The sequence below is a fragment of the Globicephala melas genome, chromosome 20 (genome assembly GCF_963455315.2).
Source record: "Globicephala melas chromosome 20, mGloMel1.2, whole genome shotgun sequence".
In the NCBI taxonomy this organism is placed as follows: Eukaryota; Metazoa; Chordata; class Mammalia; order Artiodactyla; family Delphinidae; genus Globicephala; species Globicephala melas.
This window is the reverse complement of record NC_083333.1, coordinates 13,113,903-13,138,365: the sequence shown is the minus strand read 5'-3', so window position 1 is coordinate 13,138,365 and position 24,463 is coordinate 13,113,903. Positions and strand designations below refer to the sequence as shown.

Sequence of the window (24,463 nt, the reverse complement as noted above, 5' to 3'; positions counted from 1 at the left end):
CTTGTGTGCTCTTCCGTCTTTCTTTTATAGCATTTTCACAGTTGTAATTGCACATTTCTTTGTATGGTCAAATTATTATCTCTTTGTCTCCACAAAGTTTAACCTCCCATGAGTACGTAAGGACCATGTCTGTCTTTTACGTACCATTATAATCTCAGTATCTGAATTCTCAAAAAATACTTGCTGCATGAATGGCTGGATGAATAAGAGTACAGTCGTTAGAAGTATTTCAGTGAAGGGACTTTCCTGGTGGCACAGTGGTTAAGAATCCACCTGCCAGTGCAGGGGACACGGGTTCAATCCCTGGTCCGGGAAGATCCCACATGCTGCGGAGCAACTAAGCCCGTGCGCCACAACTACTGAGCCTGCGCTCTAGAGCCTGCGAGCCACAACTACTGAAGCTCGCACACCGCAGCTACTGAAGTCTGCGTGCCTAGAGCCCATGCTCTGCAACAAGAGAAGCCACTGCAATGAGAAGCCCGCACACCGCAACGAAGAGTAGCCCCTGCTCGCTGCAACTAGAGGAAGCCTGCGCACAGCAATGAAGACCCAACACAGCCAAAAATTAATTACTTTTTTAAAAATCTTACTTAAAAAAAAAAAAGTATTTCAGTGAAGATTCTCCGGGTGAGTCCACGGGTTAACTGATGACTATACAGGAAGCATTTAAGAGGCTTGTTAAGAGGAAGCAAAGAATCACAAACCTCAAAAGTAGAAAGAGGGCTTCCCTGGTGGCGCAGTGGTTGAGAGTCCGCCTGCCGATGCAGGGGACGCGGGTTCGTGCCCCCGTCCAGGAGGATCCCGCGTGCCGCGGAGCGGCTGGGCCCGTGAGCCATGGCCACTGAGCCTGCGCGTCCGGAGCCTGTGCTCCGCAAGGGGAGAGGCCACAGCAGTGAGAGGCCCGCGTACCACAAAAAAAGAAAAAAAAAAAAAAGAAAGATACTTGGGGGCAAAAGAAGTGTGTGTGTGTGTGTGTGTGTGTGTGACATATTCCATGAATAAACTGGCCTTGGGATATAAAGATGAAAAAAGAACTAACTTGAGTGTCTAAGAAACAGAGGACTGGATGTATCCGCCAGGTTTCCAGCATGAAACAGATGGCATGCTCCTCTGGGTGATTTACAGGGATGTAGGTGGGGATGAGGGAACCAGCAAGAGGCACTGGGGCACCTAGGGACCAGCACTAGTGGAAAACCGTTACCCACACCCACTGACTCCCATCCCAAAGGAGCGAGGGGAGCAAACAGTGCTCCTGAAGCGTACTGAGTAAGAGCCAGAACCGTGGAAGAGGGCAGCAGAGGAGTGTGGCTCTAAGGGGATACCGCCATTGCCAGAACCGCAGTGCTGAAGCCAGGAGAAATACGCCAGCCTCTGTCTCCCCTGACCTCGGATCCAGCCAGTGCCTCCGTCGGCCAAACCCAACAGGAAGCCAGAAGACGGGAGAACCCAGGTGATGTGGTATGTGGAGATCAGCGCCCCCAACCCCCCAATCCAGAGTGCAGAGAAGAAGTGGGAAAGGGATCCAGAGAGGCAAGTGGAAAATAACCAGCCTGGTGAGGGAATTTAGACTCATGGTTTTTTGTTCACTTTGTTGGTAGTGGTAAAGATCTTTGTAAGCTCAGAATTATATATTGTAGTGACATTGATTATTTAGGACTGTGTCAGATGAGTTGTTTTTATGAAGGTCAACTTTTCCAAATACCTACCTGCAATTTTACTTTTTAACTTTTCAATTTACTTTTTCTTTTGAATATATATTTTAACCACCAGTACAATGAACAAGGTGTACCGTTAGAAATTTCACTCTTCTATCTGCTTCACTCCCCACTTCCCCACAGAGGTAACCACTTTCACCTGCTTCTTCCCATGTCTCCTCCTAGTGTGTCTTTCTGCAGGTACAAGCAAATATGAAAAAAAAATATATATATATGGGATATCCCTAGTTCCTCCAATGTCTAGTGCACCTAATACATACATTGTTTTATTTGTGTATAGGTATATCTGTAAGGACTGTGTGGTTCAGTTTTTCCAGCAGTGTTGTACGAGAGCATTTACCCACAGCCTTGCTGAAAGCGTGTGTTTTGGAATTTTGCTCAACTTTTGGAATTTTGCCAATCTGATCGACTGGGGGAACACAAATTCATTGTGTTAGGTTGAACAACGTGAAACTGCAACTTGTGTAGGTCAGAAATGGTAGTCCATCAGTAATTTCATATGGTTCGACCTAACAGCTTTATTGTGTATTTTTCTTATGAGTGAAACAACATATTTTGATATATTTTAACTACGGTTGTATTTCTTTTTCTTCTGACAGTCTGTTGATGATTTGGTGCATTTTTCTATTGCTGGTCTGTTTCTTATCAATTTTAAGGAGCCCTTTATGCATTAGGGAAAAGAATCTTTTGTGATAATGAGTTTCAAATATTTTCCCTAATTTATTTGTCTTTTGACTTTGCTTAGGATTTTTTTCCCACTATAAAAGTTTCTAATTTTTATGTAACTAAATATCAATCTTTTATGACATTTATATTTTGAGTCTTGGTAAGGTTATCTTCACTCCAGTGACATGAAGGAATTCTATGGATTCTTTTCCTAGAACTTTAATGGTTTTGTTTGTTGCATTTAAACTTTTGATCCTCTGGTTTATCCTGTTAAGAGGTATAGGTTTAACTTTTTCTTTTTCCAGATGGCTACTCAGTTGTTTCAAAACCATTTATTTAATAAGTCCATCCTTAATCCTACTGATTATGGAGGTCATCATGATCATATACTAACTTGGAAGATTAATTTTAAATCCTAGCAATTTATTTTAACTTTTTGGCGCCATATATATATATATATATACACATATATATATATATATATACACACACACATATATATATATATATTTTTTTTTGCAGTACGCGCACCTCTCACTGTTGTGGCCTCTCCTGTTGCGGAGCACAGGCTCCCGACGCGCAGGCTCAGCGGCCATGGCTCACGGGCCCGGCCGCTCCACGGCATGTGGTATCTTCCCAGACCGGGGCACGAACCCGTGTCCCTTGCATCGGCAGGCGGACTCCCAACCACTGCGCCACCAGGGAAGCCCCTGGCTAGAAATATTTTAAGGAATGTCACAGAATTTATATATATATATATCTTATTTTACATGTTGTAAAATTAATATGTTTGAAAGAATTAATACATATTTACTGAATAAATAAGATGAACAAAACTTAGAAAATGAAATAATTCTATTATTTACCAATGTTCATATTTTTATATGTATATGATTTACAGGTACACATGCACACACACATGAAGTAAAGCTACTAGACAACCGTATTGGAAGAATATAGTGGCTTATACAACATAGAACTGTGTTTCTGTTTCATGAAACAGCCCCTGAATTGAGCAGTCTAGCTTAGAAAGGGAGGTCTGTTCTCCATTGGGTCATTCTTCTTTTGTTTTTGTTTGGTTTTTTGTTTGTTTTCTGTTTTTTAGTCAATTATATTGAGGCTTAACTTACATTAAAATGAAACAGTTTTATGTGACCAGTTCTATGAGTTTTGACAAACATAATATAGCTGTGTAACCACCATCACTATCAAAATACCAAATATTCCCACCACTCCGAATAGTTCCCGCATACTTCTCAGTGGTCAGTCCTCCCCCACACCCCACTCCCAATCACTGATCTGAATTCTGTCCCTAGTGGTGTTTTCTTTTCATGGGGTCATTCTCGGCCCCCTCCCTCTGTCTTGTCTCCCCTATGCTGTATGGATCCTCACCCATGTGGTCAAAGCAAGGTCATGGGCACATCAGGCTACACTTGAGAAGGAGAAAAGAGCATTAACATGCATCACTAATTTCAGGCCTGGAAATGGGACCCATCACTTCTACTCGTTTTCCATCAGTGAGAATTTAGCTGATGCCCACCTACCTGGGAAATGTACTCTGTTACTATTGAAGAAAAGGAAAGTGACTTCTGATGGGCTGATCTAGCAGTCGCCCTGCAGCCTGGCCACCCACATGTCCACAGCCATCTGTTGTCCACACAGAGGACACACCCTCCCCCCAAGGAGACGACCCGAGACCCCATCCAGTTACTGCATCCAACTCAAAGACCAGGCTTTCTCAAAGGCCAGTGATGGAGGGTCTTCTCCAGTAGGTTCGAGGTGGCTCCCCGTGGTCTTATGACCTCAAAACTAAAACACAAGCTATTTGTTTCTCCCCCAACTGTCTCCTTCCCAGGATTATAGTTTGTTTCAAAATTGATGGGACTCTCGTTCAGTGTGCCAGGAACCACATCCGAGTTCCACTTCTTTACATAGTTCTGGCTGATTTTCTTTTTTTTTAAATAAATTTACTTGTTTATTTATTTATTTTTTTGGCTGCATTGGGTCTTTGTTGCTGCACGCGGGCTTTCTGTAGTTGCGGTGAATGGGGTCTACTCTTCATTGCGGTGTGTGGGCTTCTCACTGAGGTGCCTTCTCTTGTGGAGCACGGGCTCTAGGGCACGTGGGCTTCAGTAGTTGTGGCTCGTTGGTTCTAGAGTGCAGGCTCAGTAGTTGTGGCTCACGGGCTTAGTTGCTCCGCAGCATGTGGGATCTTCCCGGACCAGGGCTCGAACCCGTGTCCCCTGCATTGGCAGGCAGATTCTTAACCACTGCGCCACCAGGGAAGTCCGTGGCTGATCTTCCGACTTCCAACTAGACTCGTACGGTCTTCCCCATTTGAAAAGCAGCTGCTTTGGGGTTAGCTGAAATGATAGATTTAGGAGGGAGGACAGTAAACGTTGTCTCTGCCATGGGGCTCAGCCCCTTTCTTTGGCTTCATGGGAAAGAAAGTTTCTGAACACCCCCGGCCTCATCTCCTGCTGTTTGAGGTACAGCAGTACTTGGCTTTTCCAACCAGTTTTCTAGACTTTCTCCTTCTGTGTCTGCTCGTAAATTGGCCAGTTCTTGCCTGAGTTCATCCCTTCCTTGTAATGGCTTGCTAAAAGTTAACAAATTAGGAATAAGCATTTATCTCTTTAACTACTGCATGTGCGTTACCTCGAAACATATAAATATGTATTATTACAGCTATTTTAATAGGGAACTGTTAAGTAATTCCTACCACCTAATTTTCAGGATTAAGTTGGGTGGGTGTGAATAAATTCCTTAAAAAGCAGACCTGTAAAATCAAACCTATAAGGGAACGTTGTGAACAGCAGAAAAATCAGCACTGCCAGCACTGTTGGTGGGGGGAAAGGGATATAGAATATTGACAGAGTGGTATAAATGCACTATAAAAATGGGTGAAGACAGAGAAGATACAGTATTTACCAAGTCTCTTTTCTTTAGAGATTAGTATTAGAATAGGTCAGATGAGATACAACAGCATGGAGAATGTAAACATAATAATTCTCAGTCAGAAAAGGCTAATTGAATAGCACAGGGAGATCAGCTCTGTGCTTTGTGACCACCTAGAAGGGTGGGATAGGGAGGGTGGGAGGGAGGGAGATGCAAGAGGGAAGAGATATGGGGACATATGTATACGTATAACTGATTCACTTTGTTATAAAGCAGAAACTAACACACCATTGTAAAGCAATTATACTCCAATAAAGATGTTTAAAAAAAAAAAAAGAAAAAGGCTAATTGATAGCTTTTAAGGAGCATGACCATTCAGTGCATTAGAAAACATACAAATAGTAAATCTGTTAATATCAAACCTGTCTATTTGAAAAGGCTAATTAAATAAGTAAATGTATGTCACGTGTAACGGCAGAAGAGAAAAAGCATATCTCCTGAAAGATGCTAGGCAGTTTTGTAGGCACATTCTTTCCAACTTCTCAGGAGAAATAACTTTCATGTTAGGTAACCTGTTTAAGAATACGGAAAAGAAGGAAAGCTTCCCGTTTCACTTTATGAAGTTAAAATAACTCTGATGTCAAAACCCAACGAAGATATCGTACACTCACAATTCCGTTGGTCAGTCTTGCTTATGAGTATAATTATCCTAAAAAGAAAAACCTGAAGTAAAACACAAGCAAATTGAATCCAGTGAATCTCAAGGATGCAAAGAGAGGTTAGTACTAGGAAATACATTAACATGATTCATCACATTAATAAATGGGGAAAAGCCAGATGATCACCTTAGTAGACTCCAAGAAGGCATTCAGTAGAACTCAGTGTCTGTCCGCAGATTTTTTAAAAAGCAACTCTTCAAACTATAAATTAAAGGGTACTTCATTATCCTGCTAAATAATAACCATCACAAGCTAAAGGCTACCATTCTGCTAGAGGATAAAAAATTAGAAGATCTGCTCGGTGATAAAATCAGAATGTCGCCTCTCACTGCTGATACACATCGTTAATTTTGAAGACCTAACCTCTGCAGTATGCAAATTAGTTATAAGGAGAAATTTAAATGACCATCATGTTTGTGAATATTTACAGTCTTCTACGTGGAACCTGCAAGAGAATGAACTGGAAAACTAAAAAGAAAGCCAAGCCCTTTGCCCATTATAAAATAAGTATGCCAAAGTTATTTTCTCACACAGCACCCATAACCAGTTAGAAAATGTCAGAGAACAGAGAAAAGGCCGCATTAACACACACTCAACACGAAGTAGAACCTAGGAAGAAAACTATAAAACGTTACTGAGGTTCAACACCTAACTCTAACTAGCTTAAGCAAAAGGGGACGAGGTATTATAATTCTAATTGGGGGAAGTCACAAGCCAAAGGAAGAACTGTAGGAATCAGGTCAGCTCTGAGGCCTTAAGCAGTATAGCACGTGATTCTCAAAGCTCCCAGGACTCTTTCCGTTAGGACTGCAAGGTTCAGTTGTTCAAAGCGTGCACTGAGCAAGTCTAAACCTCCGGGCTTGCAATTCATAGGCAGTCATCACAGATTTATTTAGGACAGCAGATTTATGGCATGTTGTCATAGGAAGGAGCACTTGTTTCTAACACACACAAAGCCACCATTCGGATTAGTGACGGGGCTGCATCCCACCCCTCCTTCATCTCTGTTTTGGCTTCATCTTTCCAGCCACAGACTGGCCTTTTCCTCCTGGCGGAGAACATGACCACCAAGCCCCACATTCAAGTCCTTCTCGCTCTGTGGAAGGGTTCCCTCCTTAGGACGATGAGGAAAGTCGTGGGGAAAGTTTCTCCTTGATCTAGTCTTGTATCTATCCCCGAAACATGGGTTATTATGTTTGACTTAGCCCATGGTTCAGAGAGCACAGGCAGGCTGTTTTCTCTGAAGGGTGTAGAGGTTGGTTGGGGTGACTCTTGCTAGGCAGGAAAAATGATAGCTACAGACAGAGAAGATTTGAATAAATGGAGGAATAGCTGTAGTCCCACATCGGTTGGCTTAAATTAAATTGCAGATGTAGCTTTTCCCCCAAGTCGATATATAAATTCCACATAATTTGATTCAGAATTCCAAAGGGAGTTTTGGGGCTCCTTGACATCACGATTCTCAAGTTTGTCTGGAAAAACAGACATACGTGGTGAGAATAGCTAGGAAAATTCTGCCCAGTGAAAGGGAATCACCTTAATTTATATGTTTTCTTCAGTATTATTTTATCATCTATCCTGGGCTTTCAATATGATCCTGTGTTGACCCCAAATTTTTAAAGCTTTCTCCCTGAACAATTTTTATACAACCCAGGGAACTCTGAATGAGGTATCCAGAGATCTAATACATGATAGTCTTAACGTCGCTCAGATTATTTTGTGTATCCGCTGTGCACGAAGTGCTGTGGGGTTGCATTAGACCCACCCACCACTACTTATATTAGTCTTTTCCAACCAAAGAAGGGTATTAGACATTGAAGTTTGTCATTCTTCAATACGAGTCAGGGAATAAGTTTGCCAAAATGAAAAGAGCAGAAAGAAGATGGAAAGGATCCAGTATGAAATTACAAGTAGACAAAAAAACTTGGGGGTTGGTTGGTGAAGAGCTTTAGCTACTGCACACCGTGGAGTTGGGGGGGTGGTGGATAACGTGGGTTTTAAACAAAGATATCTGTGGAATAGTAATAAGAACCTGAAGTTGGACAAAAGTTTCAAAGATGCTGGAGCTGACTTGAGCCGGACAGCATGTACTGATCACCCTAGCCAAAGGAGGGATAAAGAGATGGAGAGGAAATGTCAGTTCAAAAAGTGTTTGCCTGGGAAATAAATGCCGGTCAGAAAACCTGACATTTGTGATTTTGTTTTGCATTTACACACGGTGCTTTCTTGGGAAAGTAAACCCATGATTGAAAAGGAAAGCGGATGTGTAATACATGAAAATGCCTTTGTAAATACATGTCAGGTCTCATTTCTTTGGCTCTTGAAACCATTGGGGACTTTTCAACTCTGGAAGTTTGTAAAAATAGGCAGGATAAATGTTTATCTTGTGCGGTTTATGTTCATACCGTGCCTGGGTTCAAAGTTCTCAACTAGATAACCACTTCAGGGTCTCTTCATCTCCAGGTGTTGGCAAAGTAAAGGAGTTTACATTACATTCAGGGCAACAAAGAACCTGAAAGGAGGGCTTCTAGAAAGAGAAGTAACCCTGCTCCACTGACTGGAAGCAGAAGTAGTATAATCAGTGTTAAACAGCGTTAAGAATGAATACAGAAACGCGCAGCCCCCCTCCTCTTCCCAAACCCTGGGGGGGTTCGCAGCTAAAACTCAGTTCCTCCGTTGTAAAGGAAGGGCAGATATGGTAAGATTCCGCATTTCTGTGGAGCATATGTTTGGAATTAATCAGGTAACCACATTTGCCCCGGCCTCAAGTTGGAGATCAGGAAAATGTGGACAACCCTGGTGAGATTCTGAATCCAGGAGAAAAGGTCGCGGGGCCTGTTCTGAAACGCACATCGGAGAAAGCCCTTCCCGGCCACCAGGCCACCTGAAGTCCCAGTGCAGATGTGAACGCAAGGTGGTCTCAGACAGTGAACCCCCAGGCCCAAGGGAGGTGACTTTCTTCAGCTAATGGGGAGCGAATGAAAGTAGGAGAGAGCTCACAAAACACGGACCAGAGAAAAAACCAGGTGGGGAGGTGAGCCCATCTGGCTAATTGGTCACAGGCTGTAAATTCCCGGCAAGCATCTTTCTCTTAAGCCGCATCTGCCCTCGCTCCTGAGAAGGACCTGGATCTTCAGAGGAGTGGCAGAGAGATGTTTGCAGGGATGGGTGCCATTGAGGCTTGGGGGGCTTTTTGGTTTTTTTAAGTTGATAAACAGAAGTATGTCTGCTCACAGAGAGGTACTTAGAAGGAAAAAATGGCAGGAGTGGGGCGGGGTGAGGGAGATGTCGGAAAGGCACTTAGGAAAAGCTGGGTCCGTTGCTCCACCCGCCTTTCCACGGCCAGATACTCTCCTGTGACCCTGGGTTCCAGGGCTGGCCCAGGGCCAAGGACAGAGCAGGAAGTTCCTCTCCTGCGTCCAGCCGGTCCCCACACCCCTCCACTCACCCACAGACGCTCCTGTCAGCCGTTTCAGCCTGAGCTGTCCACCCTCTTCTGCTCTAGAGCACAGGACTCCTCTGAGTTCATTCACGCTCAGATTGTGGGGACGGAAAGTGTTTTCCTAGTTCAGATGGGAGCAGAGTGAGAGAATGACCATGACATAAACCACAACCCTCTGGTGGTGGGATTTCGGGTAACCTGACCTGGGCCGAGAAGACAGCTGAGAGCAGAAAGGACTCTTTACTCATCAGCCTCTCCAGGGTCGGGTGACCCTTCGCCCTGGCCTTGTTAGGGACGTGAAGGTAGCTTTGTTGATAGGGGTGCTGCTGAACATACACTGGGGTCCCAATGGTCCTTCCTTCGGAAGGTGTCTCTGATCACCTCCCTGCTAGTAGGCGTGGCTGAGGACCTTGCCCGGCACTGGAAGCCTTGCTCTGCGGGGCTGAGAAGTCACGTGTGCTGAAATTGAAAGGGTTTTCCCCTCTCACACACATACCAGCCGAGGAGGATGTTCCAAGCCTATTCCATTGCCTCCTTTAGTGCCGTTTATAGCTCTCAGCTTGCTTGACATTTTAAGCAGCTGAAGAATCCCTCCACTAAACTGGAGTGGCAGGTAGGGTGGCAGGAGTGAGATTCTGGTGCTCAGTTCTGCTGGTGAATTTCTCTACTGACAAGCGTATTGGAAGCAGTATTCACTTTACCCCCCTTACGTCCAGGTATATACTATCAGGCGGTATGAAAAGTGATGCAAGGTTTGAGCATCTCTGAATCAAGGGTAGAATTCCGGTAAGCGAGGCGCCCATAACCGCAGGAGAGCTGGCGCTTGTGGAGGCCCTCTGTGTCCCGGGCACCTGGCTGCGTGCTGCAGGAGTGTTTTGGCATTAAACCCTCACACCTACCCTGTGTGACCGATACTGTTATTATCCCCCACTGACAAGCTAGGACAACTAGAAAATTCAGCGAGTGCTTAACAACTTGTGTATTTTTCTGTATATGTGTTATACTTCAGCAGAATTCGTGTTTAAAAAAAGGAGGCCATTTCAGCCCCGAGAAGTGAAGTAACTTTCCCAAGGTCGCCTAAGCGGTGTTTGCAGAAGCAGGGTTCAGCCCCCACATCTCACTTTGGAGTCCACTCAGCCCCTACCCTCCACCACCCTTCACATTTCATTGTAGGTGGTAATCATGCCACCTGGTAAATAGTTCACACAAATAACTGCTATCTGCCTGCTCTCACACAGCTAATCTTTTTTTCCCCCACAATTTATTTTAATTTTTACTTACTGCTTTCCACAAGTGTACACTCTTTTCCATAGTTACAATCACAGTGAACCTAACCATTTTTGGAACTTTCTACTCCCTTTTTGGGTGAGGTTTTGAAGTAAGTCTCCTTTGGTTCTTAGAGACCACCATGCCCCTGGTCCTGTATACTTATTAACATCAGCACTTTCTGGAAGCCAGAGGTGCCTCCCTGAGGGCTGGTTTCTTTCCAGGCAATATTTTTTTCCCCTAAACTCTTCAGATTTGCCCCACTCAAAGTAGACTTTTCTCTGGGAAGGAGTGGGGCTGGTCTTAAAGCAGCAGGACCTCCCACCACTCACCCATCTACTCCAGCTCTCTCCACTCCTCCCGGGAGCACCCTCCTTAGAATCCTCTTATCTCCATCACAGAATCCCTCTCCTGCCTTCACTCTGGCATGGGTGGGGCGGGGGTTTGCCCCAGGTGAGGGGAAAGAGAGGTTAACACAGTTTAGCCCCGTAATCCACGCATCTTACTTGGTTGCTTTCCTTAGTCCCCCAAAGACAGCTAATCCTTCATTTGGTCATTTCTTCGTTATCTAAGAAATGTCTCTTCTTTCAAGGGGTTCAGAGTCTAGTAGGGGCAGACAGACTTAAAAAAAAAAAAATTAAGTCAATAAAATGTTACGGGTTCTAAGATGAAATCAATTTAGGTAGGGGGCACATCAAGGGGAGGAAGTGGCCAGGGTAGAGGAGCAAGACCTCACAGAAGAGGTAACTCTTGAGCGTTGAAAGGTGAATAAGTGCTGGCCGAGGGCCAGGGCGTGGCAAGGTCAAGGCTCCCTGTATCAGTCTGCTTGGGCTGCCATAACAAAACTCCACAGACTGGGTGGCTTAGACAAACAAAGTGTGTGGTCTCATGCTTCTGGAGACAGGAAGTCCAAGGTCAGGGTGCCAGCAGAGTTGGTGTTTGCTGAGGGCTCTCTTCTAGAGTTGCAGACAGCTGCCTTCCTGCTGTATCTTCACGTGGCCTGTCCTCTGTGAGCGAGCGGGGAGAGAGAGCAAAGTCCTCTTCTTCTAAGGACGTCAGCCCTGTGAGATTAGGGCCCCACCCTATGACCTCATTTAACCCTAATTATCTTCTTAATTTGGCCCGATCTCCAAATTTGGTCACGTTGGGGGTTAGGGTTTCAACATGTGAACAAGGGTGTGTGACACAATTCAGTCCATACCACCACTACCCACACATTCCCTGGCCCCCCAGTTCCCCCTGAGCCCTCCTCACTGAGGTACCCCACATTCCCTCTATCCATGCCTTTTAGGAGTCCTTTCCCATGCATCCTGCCTGCCCCAAGAAGTCTTTAAGGAGCAGTGCAATGTTTCCAGTCTGCTCCTTGACGTCTGTTCTAAAGAGCATGAAACTGCTGAAACTCTTATTTACAAAACATTGGCCTTCAGATGTTCCGCCACCATCTGACCAGGAGGGAGAAGCAGCAGCTGCCCTTCCACCCAGGAGTCCTCTCTTTCAGGGATTCTGTTCTATCTCTGGCTCTCCTGAGCCATAGGGCCCAGCAGAGAGTTTGCACGTAGCAAAAACCTGAGCTCTCCTCCCCTTTCTCCTGTCACACCCCTAGGCCCTCCAGTTGGAGTTCTGGGCCCTTGTTTCTTGTGTTATGTCAGCCCCTCACTCACAGTTCTTTGCTGGCCCTGGGGTCAGGTCAGTGAGCCATAGTGGCCAATAGCGCGCTGCACTAGATGTCAGAAGACCAAACCCTGGTCCACCTCGGCCACATGATCTTCGTCTGTCAGACAAAAGACTTGCAACAAGAGGCTGTGACAAATTAAAGAGTTAAAGGTGACATCCTGGAGTGACCGCAGAGCTCAAAATGGATAATACAGGTGAAGTAGAAAGTGCAGTATTCATTTCAAAATAATCCTAATGTTTTATTTATTTTTTTATTTTATTTTTTTTCTAATGTTTTATTTTTATACGAACATTTTTGGGGTGGATTGCCGGAGCTTCTCACGTCTCCTGTCTCACTGCAGTTATATCGCGGGCTACTGAGAATTCTCCGAAGCTGCCTCAACCATAAACCATCCTTCTCCCATGCCCAGGTTTTCACGCTCTCGTTTTTTACAAGAGTCCCTATAATTCCAGGCCTCCTGTGAAGGCTTCCTACGCTGAGTAGAGAGTAGTGGACGCCTTCCCTGGGAGACGGTGCAACGTGGTGCTTATGGGTGAAGGTTCTGTGGTCTCTTCCTGGGTTTGACCTCAGCTCTGGGACCTTAGGTATTCCTGTATTCGGTTTCCTACCTGGAAACCAAGGATATTAATGATACCCTAATACTGGGAGATTTGTGGGGAATTAAATGAGTTAAACGTGTAGCCCTTGGAACAAGGCTTGTCATGTAACAGGTGCTGACTGTTCCTTGTTATTTTCCCCCTTCTGTCCGGTAGACATGGAGGCCTGTGGCTACTGTCCCCCAACGGTTATTTAGGGATTTGACTCAATCCAATAACGTTGGGGAATTGAATGTGAGTTTGCTTAACCCACCAGTACTCAACGTGAAAGCTATCAGGCATTCATGTTTGATTCCACTCTGTGTCGGATTACTTTCATCTGTCTTGAAAATAGTCTCCAAAGAGCTTGCTGGCCAAGGGTAAGGCCATGTGCTTGGGGAGAGGGGCGGGGGGGGGGGCGGCCTTTGAATACCTAGCAGTGTCCGAGGATTTGGGGCATAGGAACTGAGGAGAGAATTCTGAAAAAAAAAAAAAAAAAAGCCCGAGGATGGCCAGCGAGGGGAAGCTTTGCTGGCTCAGAAGGAAATTCTGCCTTTTCCAGACCAGCTTGGGGTGAGTTAAGCGTGATGATTTTGCAAGCCCTGGTCAGCTGAAGCCAGCAGTGAGAACTGTGCTCCCAAGGGGTTCAGTGGCCAAGTTAAGAAGTGGGGGGGATTCTTTCTGGCTGGGGATGGGAGGAGGAAACTTCTTCCTGTAGGCCTCAGCCTAAAGCACGAAGAGCTTAGCCTTCGCAGGTAGGTCGAGAACCCTCTGAGTGCCTTCTCTTTATTGCGTCTGCTACATGATTATCTTTCTGAAGTCTGTGTTGTGTTATGAAAGAGACAAGTTGAATAAACAGATTCTATTTTCGTCCGGAGCCACGGCTTGGGCAAGCGTTCTGAAATCTCTAAACCAGGATCCATCTCTGTCCTGCGCGCCTGTGAGTCTCTCTTCCGCCACACGGTGGTGACACACCTAAGCCACGGGGCAGGTCTCAAAGCCAGTTAACACGGAAGCCCCAGCACTGGGCACCGAGGGTGAGAGTGTGTCGCTGACCGTCAAGATGCTTTTTGCTCTTACCCTTCTAAGATTCACGATCCGTGCCCAGTTATTTGTCTGATGTTCTCCTTTGACCCCGTAGCGGGATTGCCCAGTGGGCAGGGGCAGCCTCCACCCCCCGCTGGCCTGGTCCTGCAGCTCCTGGATTCACACTGCCTCTGCCCCCAGCTCTAAGGCCCGTTCCCGGATTCTGGTTCTGGTCTGCTCAGCTGGCAGCACCCAGCACTCAGGAACACGTAGACATGTGAGCAAAACAACCCTGCTTCCCCTGAGTTCAACTAAGGCAAGGCTGGAGGATTTCAAAAAGAACTCTTCCTTGGAGACAACAGCATAATATACACAACAGTTTAAAGAGGTGGATAAGTTCAGAGATTGGCCTGCAGACCAAGACTTGGGGATAAAATAGCAAAAGAGTGAGCAGTTAAGACCGGCTGGCAAGGCTCGCAGACGATCCAAAGCCTAATTTCTTCCCCACCTTGGAATCTAAGAATCTCGCAGAGCAAACTCGAACAAAGATAGCCCAGCTTCTGTCCCAGGATAGATTTTATGTGTAATTTGTAACCTCTGTTCCGAAGAAGATGTGGAGTGGCTTACGATAAAATGGTGTACGCAGCTGTGTGAAATCTCAAAGCTGCTAAAGAAGAAATTAAAAATGTGCAAATGTAGGCGAGAATATAAATAGGATATATCAGATTGCTAAACAAAGACCACGTTGGAGCCTCAAATTGAGCGCCAAGACCAGAATCCGGGGAAACCAACACAAAAAGGGAGACAGGATGTGTGACACATGGACGCCATCTAATAGAAAAGAAACAGACTTTTTCCAAGAAAGGCAAGCTTGCTCCTGGTACGGAATATTTATCACAGTAACCGGAGCATATAATTCAACCGTGACTTTACAGAACACACAGAAACTCTTCCATTCGGTTGATAACTTAGATCTGACGAAATCCTCACATCTTCCTGGAATTTGTTTCCATACCCACCACACCGTGTAGCATCTCCTTCTTGAGATCTCAGGTCAAGTGGGGAAACCCCCCGAACCTCCGCAGCAGAGGACCCTAGAGAGGGATGCCCGGGAAGAGTTAGCACAGCCTGACAAGGGTGTGTGTTCCGGACTGTTCCCCATCTCCCCTTTCCCAAATGGGAGCTTTCGGTAGACGGTCAAGGTGTTTATCTACAAGTATACGTTGGACGTATGGGAGGTGATTAATTACAAGTCACAATACGGAGAACTGTGTACGGCCTAGACTGAGAAGATGCCCGTCAACCAGAAATCCGGGACTCGTAGAGCAGAGCTTCCACGACTGCTCCTCTGTGCATGGTAGCAAGATGTGATTTGAGATTTTTCTCCCTTTGGGAAGGAATTGAATGCAGGTTGGGTTGCACTTGGGAGGCTCGTATTGTGACGTGTGTGGTGTTAGATTATTGTGATTTTAGAGATGTTTGTGGGTCTGTGCGCACAGGCACACGTGTGGTGGCTGAGCAGCCCAGGGGAGGCTGTCACGGACCTGTGTTCCTCTTCTCTCTCTCGCCCCCGATACCTGCTTATTCCATGTGGTCCAGATGCCGGTGACACTCATCCCCGGTGCATCCGCACCTGCCCTCGATCCCCGTGCCAGGCCACAGTGGGAGGCATTTAACGCAGACTCCGGCCTGGCGATGAGTCAAAATAACACCTAAGCGTAGTTTACAAAGACAAATAGTGGTACCGGGTGCATTTCACAGCAGGAAAGGAGACCCCCCCTTTGCCCGCCCTGCTGGCCTTCCCTCTCTTCTGAGGAAGGTACTTTCCGCTCTCTCACTTGTTTCTTGGGGATTTTACTTTCTTATTTCTAAACAACGTGCTTATACTAATATGACTTGAGTCGATGGCAGTGTCGGGTGTTATCTGTTAACTTCCTGCTGTGGAAGACCTTGCACTTACGCTTTCCCTCTATGCGACCAATGGAGTCAAATCACAATGGTTAAGTCGTTACTCAGCATTTTCATCTTGACTCTATCAATACTTTTAGCTGAGCCATGTAGCTTACTAGAATCAGATTTCCTTTCTCACACAGTAGTTTGTTCTTCCTAAACTTACTGTCGTTTGTTTCCCCTTGCTTATCATAATTCTTGCCCTAACTTAGTTCAGAGCTAAGAAATTCCTGTGGGTATGGTGAAAAGCACATGAAATGCTCTGTCTTTATAATGTTTTCCTTGGGGGTCGGCCCTCCTGGAGCTGAAAAATATCTTTATCCTACTTGCGGCGGAGTGATTGCATATATAGAATTCTAGGTTGGAAACAATTTGTGATCAGAATTTTGAAGGCATTTTTCATCGTCTTCTAGCTTTCCTTGTTGATATTGAGAAGTCCAGTGCCATTTTGATTCCCGAACTTCTTTATCTGTCCTGCTTTGCTTTTGAGAGAGCTTCCCTTCAGCTTCAATAGTCTAAATTTCAAAAGAGAAACCATCTGGTAACTTCTCCCCTCACCCTACACTATTGTGTTGGGTACTTTGTAGACCCTTCAGTCTGGAATTCATTTCCTTCAGTTCTGGGCATTTTTCCTTACATTAAAGCTTTGATAATTACCCCCTCTGTTTTCTCTCTTCTTTTCTTATGGTACATTCCTTAGTTGGAAATTGGACTTTCTGGTTTAGTCCTCTCACTTCCTTATTATTTTCTCTCCTGTTTTTCCTCTGTCTTTTTGTTCATTTGGGGGACATTTCTTCAGTTGCATCTTCAAATCCTCCCATTGATTTTCTTTATTGCTGCTGTCTTATTTTTAAACTCTCAAGTTTTCTGATTTTTTTTGTTTTGTTTTTTTTTCTGGTACGCGGGCCTCTCACTGTTGTGGCCTCTCCCACTGCGGAGCACAGGCTCCGGACGCGCAGGCTCAGCGGCCATGGCTCACGGGCCCAGCCGCTCTGCGGCACGTGGGATCTTCCCGGACCGGGACACGAACCCGTGTCCCCTGCATAGGCAGGCGGCCTCTCAACCACTGCGCCACCAGGGAAGCCCAAGTTTTCTGATTTTTAAAAGTTATTCTGGGGACTTCTCTCGTGGCGCAGTGGTTAAGAATCAGCCTGCCAGTGCAGGGGAAATGGGTTCGAGCCCTGGTCCGGGAAGATCCCACATGCTGCAGAGCAACTAAGCCTGTGCGCCACGACGACTGAGCCCACATGCCACAACTACTGAAGCCTGCACACCTAGAGCCCATGCTCCGCAGCAAGAGAAGCCACCGCAATGAGAAGCCCGTGCACCGCAATGAAGAGTAGCCCCCGCTCGCCACAACTAGAGAAAGCCAGTGCACAGCAACAAAGACCCAATGCACCCAAAAATAAATTAAAAAAAAAAAGTTATTCTGTTCTAGTTTTATAGATACAAAACATTTTATATCTCTGAGCATATTAGTGTTTCTTTGAAGTTTTCTTGTTTGCATTGTATCTTTTTGCTGAATTCTTTTTTTTTTTTTGTGGGGGGGTATGATTGGGGGGGTTTCTTCTTTTTGGTCAAATATCCAGTGATGCTTGGCTACCCATTAATTTTTTAAGAATGAAGCACTAAGGAGACATCTGAAAGTTTTATACGCATGGGTAGGATGTGTTGAGTTGTAGGTTTCACAAGCGATTATCAGACAGGAAGGACCTAGTCATTTTATTGGGGGCCCCAAATGCTAGTGTCTGTAGGCCTTTTCTCTTTGGTTAGTCCCTTTCTGCTGAGAAGGGGTCCTGTGGTCTCGTGCCTGGAGAATAGAGGCGTAGCTGCTAGCATTTGGGAGCCTAATGCAGGAGGGGGCAGCAAACTCACCATCCCATGTGAAAATGTGTATTTAGTCTCCTATTTTCAGCCTCTCACCTTATCCCTTCCTAATTCTGCACCTGTTGCCCCATGTTCAGAACTCCTCTGGTCCCATTCCTCCACTGACCCTCTTTCCTGAGAAGACAGTGCACAGGTAGCGTGGCTGGTTGTGTGGGGCAATGGAGGAGGTCTGAGGTGTAATTGGTCCTCGTGTAGTCTTTAAGCAGCCCCCCTGTTTTTGGCTCTGCTTTCAGAAGTACCTGGTGCCTCCCATCCCTGAGCCTTGCCGAAGATCTGGCCCAACAGCCAAAGCCCTCTTGGATTCCCCCCCCCCCCGCAGTTTGTTTGTTTCAGCACCTACTCTCACTCATCCATCATTTACCCCTGTGCTTTCTGTCTTCCAACACTGTATTGATACGTCTGTTTGGATATCATTTTCTCCCCTAGTCTTTTGGGTTATGGGTTTATACCATTTGTCCCCCTCGAGGTGGAGTCGGGGAAGGGGCAGAGGTAACCACGGGTGTTTGATTTGCTGTGTTTAACGGAACCAGCATGTCGCATAATCGCACCCTACAGTCTTCATTACAGCCCTGAGGTCGGTAGTGTTATTCCCATAAGGCAGATAGGGAACCAGGAACCCCCAGAGGCGAAGACCCTTTGTCACGGTCACTTAGCTAGTCAGTAGCCGAGCAGAGATTTCAACCCAGGTGAGCCTCTGAACCTCACACTCCTCCGCCCACATCACACTTCTTCTGATTCTCCAGGATTGCTCGGGGATTCCTTCTTAGCACACTGAACAATATTCATCAGGACTGCATACCGCGCACAATCCCAAGGGACAATGTAGTTCGGTTAACGGGGCTTTTTTTTCCTCCTTCCCTTTGTTCCCTGAAGCAATTATTTCTTTATTTCATTTAAAGACTCGGCCTCCGCAGCTGCTGCGGACAGCTTAGAGTTGTCTGAAGGTTGAAGACAAGAACCAAGCCGCGAGCTTACGAGCCATCAAACTTGAAAGATGTATTGAGGAGAAATACTGCTGCAAAGCCTCCCCACCAAACCTTTTTTTTTTTTAAGTGCTTTTTTTTTCTTTCCAAAATGAAAAAGAACCATTTGTACTATACATGCATTAAAAAACCCTGCAGCTCACGCACATAAAAATCTTCAGCTCTGGCGCTGTTCAAGACAAGATTGTTTTGGTAACTGCCCACCCCACCCCAATAGAGCAAACAGTATAGTCTTCCGAAGCCAAAGTAATTGCGTGTCGTACACTGGTATTTAGAGTCAAAGATCAGTATATGTGTGTGGGCCCAAACACCCCTTCCTTCTCTCCTTTGGAGAAGAATCCTGTGCTAACGGTTAAATAACTTTGTTTTCATACCGAATATTTAAGTTGCAGATGTGAGCCACACGGGCAGAGGTTTGAAATCAAGACAGCTGAACTGCCAAAGGTACTTCTGGAGTTCACGTTCAGCCGTTTGGATGAAACATAAACTGACTTCACGGGGAAGCACTCAAGTGGAGTTTTTCATCCCACGTATGATCTTGCCCTATTTATTTATTGACTTTTACTTCCAAGCCTTCCCTGGGTCTGGCATTTCCCTTGGCACCCTCAAAGAGGTCCGGATCGTTATTGGCCCGTGTGAAGCACGGTGATGCGGGGATTACAGAAGAAGTTGGTTGCAACTTTTCAGTAGTGAGCACGGTAGTCACTTTTGAAGGGAAAATGTGAAGGTATTGTTTGTGTTTAAAGTGTTTGTTTTTCTAAGCACAAATCCCTTAGCAACTGTACGTGAAGACAGGTTTATTTCGGCAGAATTTGTGGTAAACAAGGGTGTTCGTTTATGACCAGGCGATGGTACATGGAATGGTCTCGTTTGCAATTCACAGGCGTGATATAACCAGGCCACGACCTTCCTGAGAGAGAGTTTGCCACTGTGTGTCTCCCTAAGGTGATTCCTGCTGCAGAGTGCCAGAGGTACACCGGTAGGCGTCCTCGCTCTGCCTCATCTAGGGACAGGCGGGCACCCTGTGGTCCAGAGTGCTTTGGGCTGAACCTTGGGTCCTGGAGGCAGGCCTTTGAGAAGTGGCCCATCGGGGTAGATCAGGAGCCTCAGGAAGCAGCCTGGGCCCGGGGAGACCGAGATGTCCCCGATATCCCCCTTTGAATCGTTACTTTGGTGTCTCCTGATTCTGGTTGTTTTTTATGTTCATCCAGAGTCAAGTTTGGCAACTTACTAGCAACCAGAGAGATGTTTCTGTTGACCAGATGTTGCCTGAGGTGCTCATTAAAAATGCAGATTTCTGAGTCCAACCCCATGCTTTCCTGAACCTGGCTGGCTCTCCGGATCCTGGGGCCTGGGAACCTGCTTATCCCTCCCAGCTCCAACGACCTCCACCCAGGTTCTTAGGCAAATCCTATTATCCAGGGCCATATTTTCCAATTTTCTTTGATAAGGGTCACATGATGCTCTTACTAAAAATACAAGTTCCTGGGCCCCATCCCGGAACCACTGAATCAGGATCGCCAGAGGGGTGGGGCCTGGGAAGCAGGGAGAACGGAACCTAGTATTCCAGAAAACTTCAAATCCTAAGGCCAAAGTTGCCTGCTGGAAACCATCAGAGGGAAGAAACCAAGCCCCATCCGTGCCTTTGAAAGACTTTGCATCTGTTAATTAAAACATAAAACCAGCATGGGGAATTCCCTGGCGGTCCAGTGGTTAGGACTCGGTACTTTCAGTGCCAGGTCCGGGTTCAGTCCCTGGTTGGGAAACTAAGACCCTGCAAGCCATGCAATGCAGGAAAAAAAAAAAAAAATCAAAACAAAACCAGCGAAAGACTGAGGACGACCCAGGGTCTTTGGGCCCTAGGCAAGTCACATCGGAAATTTTCATAAGTTACTTTTACCTGTCCCATTTCTAAGAACTTCTGAAGCTTTCTAATTCTGCTAAGTTGAAGTCAGGATCTAAAATCAGTCCTTATTCTCCTGGTTAAAAGATTAGGGGCAACTTTAAATTTATTTTCTTTTCACGAATTATTTCAAAAAGTATGTTTCGTTTGCTGTGATTCTTCAAAAGCAAGCATCGCTTTTTATGCTTTTAAAGGAAAAAAATTTTTCTACACCTGTCATCTCTCGTATCTTCTGATGTCTTCGACTTCATCAATATGTAAACCGTGAGCTTCTAAGTTTATTTTCTTTAGCTAATACTATCGCAGTTAACCTTTTTTTTTTTGTGAGACCTCTGACATGTGGTTGATTATTGGTTTCTTAATTTGAAGATTTATGGGTGGCAAAATGCTGATTTTTCTTTTAAAAGAATGTGAACCTGAGAGACAAAACACAAAATTGTATATACCTGAAAAGAGATGTCCAGATCCCCTGTATCCTGCCGAGGAAATTTCATTGCATAAATGGGTTACTATTAGTTGATGGAAAAACTAAGTTAACTGGAATCCCCAATTCACCAATCGTGCCAGTTAACTGAGGTATTAGTGTCCTGTTTAAACTCTCAGAGCTATTAAATTAAATGGTCATGACACGAAACCTCAGAAAAGTCTTATTGTTGTCTAGAAAGATTGTGTACAGGTGTTACTAGCCTGCTTTAGAATAAAAAAGGCTTCAGTATTCTCAAAAATCATTTCCTCTCCTGAGGAAACGCACCATCGTAAAATAGCCTTCTCCAGGGCGGTACTTGCTGGCTTTCCGCTTCAAAAGAAAAATCCTTGAATGTTATTCAGGTTGCAGTTTCCATCAGACTTTTCTGAATAGATGATAATAATTTTGTGTTGGATTAATAAAATAATTCCAGAAAATAAAAGGAACCGTAACCCCTACAGACAGAAGTTGTGGGAAACATCTAGTTGCTTAAGAACATCGTTTTTAATTTTAAAAGATGAGTACAGCTGAAGCTTAGGAAGTGAAAAGCGTATATTCTATCCATTATAAAAGCTCTACATTTGAAGCTGGTCTGGTGAATACTTTTCTTGCGTTTACACTTTTAACACCATGAAATGAAAACTCTGAGAATTCTGTTTCAAACACAGAAGGTTGACTATTGATCGAAAGGAAAAAACCTCCTTCAGTTAAGAAAAGTCATTTCTCTTTATCCACAACCTGTTGTCAGAGTAAAAGATATTATTTGATGGCAGCGGGTTTAGAAGTTACTACAGGCAGTCATGTGAGCTTCATAAAATACATTCTCTCAGATGCTGATCACCCGGGGTCACGTTCCATTTGGGGGTCTGACTGTGCACCCCTTTTTCCCTATTGAGGATACCTGTCTGATTTCCTGGACTACCTTATCCCCTGACACCCCTAAGTAGTTTCTACATCAAGCACCTAAGCTCTCTTGCTTCAGCCTGTGCTGGTTGGTGTCTTAGACATCCCTTAGGAACATGCAGTTCTTTATTTGGGTAAAGAAAGACAGATTCATCTCTATAAAGCTACTTTCTCATTTCATGTATTCAAATTTGCATTTCCTCTCCGAATCTCTCGTTTACCTGGGTAGGCTGCCATAGGTGAGCCAGGGGATCTCAGCTCTGCTCTTCTTGGCCAGAGAAGTTGGCCAGAGGCATGTGGAATAGAGAAAACAGCTTTCCTCTGGCTGACCTTTCTTCCTTTTTTTTTTTTTTATAGATTTATTTTATTTTTGGCTGCATTGCTGCATGCGGGCTTTCTCTAGTTGCGGCGAGCGGGGGCTACTCTTCGTTGCAGTGCGCAGGCTTCTCATTGCGGTGGCTTCTCTTGTTGCGGAGCACGGGCTCTAGGCATGCGGGCTTCAGTAGTTGTGGCTCGCAGGCTCTAGAGCACAGGCTCAGTAGTTGTGGCGCACGGGCTTAGTTGCTCGTGGCATGTGGGATGTTCCCGGACCAGGGTTCGAACCCATGTACCCTGCATTGGCAGGCGGATTCTTAACCACTGCCCCACCGGCTAAGCCCCCGGCTGAACTTTCTTCACACTCTGATCAACAGCTAAGTCTAAGGATCAGGGAAATGTGGTGGATGGTTACGTTAATAAAACAGACACCTGGAGACACTTTCATTAATTTAAAAAAAGGATAGGGCTTCCCTGGTGGCGCAGTGGTTGAGAGTCCGCCTGCCGATGCAGGGGACACGGGTTCGTGCCCTGGTCGGGGAAGATCCCACATGCCGCGGAGCGGCTGGGCCCGTGAGCCATGGCCGCTGAGCCTGCGCATCCGGAGCCTGTGCTCCGCAACGGGAGAGGCCACAGCAGTGAAAGGCCCGCGTACCGCAGAAGAAAGAAAAAAAAAAGGATAGCTTCCAATTACATGCCTTCCTGTTGAAAACTTTCTTAACCAAGCTTTAAAACAATGTAATGTTTGAAGGAATGTAATGGAATGAATGTGCGTAGCCTAGGATGTCAAAGAGGAGGAATTACAGTGAGAAAATATCAAGTACCAACCGAAATATTCTTAAATGTACAAAAACGTACAATAAATGTGTGGGAGTCTTGGGGTAGAGGGGAGAAAAGGGGGAAGCAGCGTGGGGCTTAGTTTCTGATGCGAGTGTGGGCAGGACCCCAGAGAGGGCTTTGCCAGGGGAAGGGGGTGGAGCTCTACCAGCCATCTATGCAAGACCCATACCTGAGCCTTTTTACCACTGTTAAAATCGCTCCAACAGACTGTCTGCTTCATATTTGCCAGCCTTAAAGTAGATTGTCGGTCCGCCTCCAAACGCCCCACCAAAATAGGGAATTTCCCCATTACTGGCGAGTCCAACAGACAAGTTTTATATAATCCCAGTGGAAGAAAAGCAAATATTATGCTGTCAAAACTTGCTTGAAATAATACCCAAGATGTCCAGAACCAGGCTCGTGGTCTTCTCCAGCCCTGCGCTTCTTTCTCTGTTTTCTAATTTGATGAGCAAGACCACCAAGTGCTCAGCTGCTCCAGCCAAATCCTCAGGACTCGTGGCTGGCTCTCCCCTCCCGCCCCCCTGCATCCAATCTGATGCCCAGCCCTGTCGATTCTGCCTCCTGAGCGTCTGTGGAAAAGCCGTGCACGTTTCCTGCAGATACCTGCCGTCCTCTGGGTCCCTCCTGTTGTTTCCTGACCCATCTCCCCGTCTCCCTCCCAACCTACCCTTCACACACTGAAGCCAGGGCGCGCTTTGGAAACATGGGAACTTGCTTTTCCCAACCACCACTTCTCTCCAAGGGAACCTTTCAGAGACTCTCTGCATTGCCCGGATTCCTCGTGACGACACTCAGGGCCCTCTGGGACCCACTGTTCCCTCATCTCCTGCACGTGCGTGAGCGCGCGCACACCCCCCCCTCTGCAGCAGCAGATGTCGGGTGGTGATGGTCTGTGCCTCCACACTGATCGCCTTAGACGTGTTTCTTCACCTGTCTAAGCCCTGGTTTCCTTACCTGCAAATCAGGGATGGTCCTGGTGGCCTCGCAGTAATCTGGCAGATTCCTGAAGCGTCTGTCGCTGTTTTTATTGTAACCGAATTAAATGTTTATATTGATTTGGAGAGAGGGGCCATGCACACGGCATGGGATCTTCCCATCCAGGCATACGATTGTGGCTCCTTTATTCGAATCTTCCTTTCATGTCCCCTCAATGTTACGGCATTTTCAAGAGAGCAGTCCTGTCCATTTTTACGAATTTCTTTGTCCTCTGTTTATTAGCTTAGTTATTAACCAG

General features: G+C 45.8%; 1 protein-coding gene across 5 annotated transcripts in view; it reads left to right on the top strand.

The window, feature by feature from the left end:
- The window catches only part of STX8 (syntaxin 8), a 251,735-nt gene that overhangs the window by 193,627 nt on the left and 33,645 nt on the right, over nucleotides 1-24,463 (top strand). The window lies entirely within an intron of this gene.